Below are 3451 nucleotides of genomic sequence, written 5' to 3' on the forward strand. Positions count from 1 at the left end.
TTGTTTTATTTTCTTTGCACCAAAGTAAAAAATGGAAGTTTAAAAGTTTTAATAAAATGTGATATTTTTTATTTTACACTTTATAGGCAATTTTGAAGATAATATTTTTACATTGTGTGTTTATTTAGTATTTTATTGAACTACTAATAACTTTATTAACAGATGAAAATATTCTTTCACTTGATGTGATATATATATATTTTATATATATTATATATATATATATTTTATATATATTATGTATATATATATATATATATAATCCAAAAAAAGAAAAAGAAAAGATAAGGCCTCCCAATGCTTACCACAGGCTGTGTTCTTTACACTGACTGTATAGAAAGAGGAGGTACAGTAAATGCTCCCCATATACACCTCATACCTGGCTCTTTGCCTGGTCTGTATTGTGAATGGAGGGACAAAAATAAAGAATTTAAGAAGTTAAAAAATACAATAGGACAAATAATAACAATAGTCACAAATAATACAATAACACAAATAATAAATAATTCAAAAGGTTGAGGACCTGATCAATGATATTAAAGACAAAATACTGGCTATCACAAAGAATGAAGTGACAAAAGAAAAGAAAGATAAAAATGTAAGAGAATAATATTTGTAAGATATAATGGCAGAAGAAATAATTTTCAAATCATAGAAATAAAAAAAAAAAGGAAAAAAGAAAAAGGGGAAGAATGACTGACAGAAGAAGTGATCAACAAGAATTTCCTGATCTCTGGAGAGAGGCTCCAGAACAATCAAGAGGCTCAAGGTTTACCAAGCAAAATAAACTCAAGCAAAACAGCACCAAGAGACAATAATCACGTGGTAAAATCAAAAGACAAAGACTACTTAATGCAGCAAAAGAGAGGGGAAAACCCCTCAGATATCTTAAAACTACATAAGAATAGCAAAAACCTTTCATATGTTATCTTACAAGACAAAAACTAATGGGATGACATATTTAAATTACTAAATGAAAAAAATTCCCAGTTTAGAGTTCACTACCTTGCAGAGCTATCACTTCAACTTGAGAGAGGATAAGAACTTTTTTATCCAAACAAGCACAGGCAGCATTTGTGTCAACAAAACCAATCCTGAATGATTCCTAGAAATTATAAAAACAGACTCTTGCAAAAACAGCTAGATTCCATACACAGTTTACCAAAAATGGCAATACAGCCCTATAAATCATTAATTTCTGTCAATGTCAATGGATTAAACTCACCTTTAAAATGGGACAGAGTAGCTTAAAGGATCAGGAAAGAAAATCTATCCATCTGCTGTCTACAGGAAAAGCACCTAACCTAAAATGTAAATACAGATTCTGAATGAAAAGATGGAAGACAATAATACAAACCAATAAGAGAAAAAACTTGTTGAGTTAACTATACCAATCTTAGGCAAATAGCATTCAATATAAAGGAGGTAATTGACACAATAATAGATATTATATATTGCTTAAAGGGACAATAGAACAAGAAATACTATGATAAACATTTCTGTATCAAATGAAGGCTCAGAAAAGTTCATAAAGTTTCTGCTAACAAAACTAAAGAAACACATTGTTGGAAACAATAGGAATGGAAGATTTCAACATTTCACAAATCAAGCAAACATAATATCAGTAAAAAAATTTAAATAAAGAGCTAAAATAAATGAGATTGTTTGACATATATAGGGCTCTACATTCTCCAAAACAAGAATAAGCATTCTTTAGTGCAGATGAAATGTACTTCAAGATAGATCACACAAAAGGCATAACTCAAACATATATTAATTTAGAGATAGAAATTGTACAAAATTATCTTCTCAGGTCATAATACCATGGAAGTAAAAATTAACCATAGAAGGAAAATGGGGGAAAGTTTCAACACGTGGAAGTTGACATATTAAGCAGCACCTGTATAAAAGACAAAATCAAGGAAAAAGTAGTTTCCTTGAAACTAAAGACAACAAAGATACAAGCTATCAGAATCTATAAGATACAGAAACTGCTGTACCATAAAGGAAACTTATAGAAATTCAGGCCTGTATGAAATAATAATATTTCTTAATAATAAATAATGTAATATTTCTTAATAATAAATAATATAAGAAAGAGAAAAAGACCAAATCAAGCACTTAAATACATATCTCAAAAATCTGGAGAAGAAAACAAAAATAATCCCAAGAGGTAGTATAAAGAGGGAAATAATAAAAATGAAAGCAGATATCAACAACATAGTAACCCAGAACGCAAGTCAAAGAATCCATAAAACCAGGATTAGTTCTTCAAAAGAATAAACAAAATAAACCTTGAGGTAGTTTTATTATAAAAAATATTCAAATAAGCCAAATCAGAGATAAAAGTGGAGAAATTACAGTGGACCCTTCAGTAAAATATACACAAAATATATATATATATATACAAAATATAATGGGAATTAATTTGAACAACTTTATGAATAATCATAAGCTAGAGACTCTAAGACATGGACTAATTCTCATTCATATACTCTTCCAAATTTGAATGATGAGGAAGTAAAAAGTCTAAACTTAACAATAACAAGTAAGGAAATTGAAATAGTAATTAAAAATCTTCCCAAAAACAAAAGTCGTGGTCTAGACGTGTCAGTAGTGAGTTGAGTCGGCCCGCAGTAGGCCCTGCTTTTTGAAACTTGAAGTACTACTGCTTAAGAATTCTTTGTAGCGAGTCATAGGAAATGCTCACATAAAGGAAATCAAGAATTACAGTATCTACATATTTCCCTTTATTGGAATGGGATTATGACTTATTTAAGAAAATTAAATTCTCACTGCAGATAATTTGTGAAGAGAGGAGCTACTGAATAAAGGACTTCAGAGTGGGGCTCAATTATCTGGTCCTAGTATCTACCTGATAGCTGCAGAGTGAGACCAGGGACAAATACAGACCAAAAACAAGAGCAATCTTCTCCAGGAGAACTCATACTCTTAATCAATGTCTAACACTATGGACACCCCGCTCTGTCCCATGTACCATCCGCAGGAGAAACTTTAGAAATAAGATCACTGACTTTAAAGACTACAGCCAGTCTTTGGAATCAGACTCTCTGTTTGTAATCTTTAACTAGTATAGATTTTCGCCATCATAAATTAGGTACAAATCTCCCCCACCACTTTCATTTAGTTAATGTATCATTAGTTGTAATAGTGTCGGTGATTTGTTTCTTGCACATTAACACCACATCCACCACCAAAATGTTCACTTTCCTCCACGAATGTCCCAGGGATACTACCCTTCCTTTCTCTTCTCACCCTCTCCCCATAACTCAGTTAGATTAAGTCTCCAATTCTGCTGACTATTTCTTTGCTGTACCTTGCTATGTTTATGTCTCACACATAAAAGATGTCACAATTGTTTTTTTGCGGGGTTTTTTTTTGGGGGGGCACACCCATTTGACGCTCGGGGGTTACTCCTGGCTATGCGCTC

At 31.6% G+C, this 3451-nt stretch overlaps 1 non-coding gene across 1 annotated transcript; it reads left to right on the forward strand.

Moving 5' to 3' along the window:
• The first annotated feature begins 288 nt into the window (after positions 1 to 288).
• LOC126016518 (small nucleolar RNA SNORA51) lies at positions 289 to 421 on the forward strand. The gene has a single exon (XR_007498313.1). It is a non-coding gene; the product is annotated as a small nucleolar RNA SNORA51 (small nucleolar RNA).
• The last annotated feature ends 3030 nt before the right edge of the window (positions 422 to 3451 follow it).

This window comes from Suncus etruscus, chromosome 8 (genome assembly GCF_024139225.1).
Source record: "Suncus etruscus isolate mSunEtr1 chromosome 8, mSunEtr1.pri.cur, whole genome shotgun sequence".
NCBI lineage: Eukaryota > Metazoa > Chordata > Mammalia > Eulipotyphla > Soricidae > Suncus > Suncus etruscus.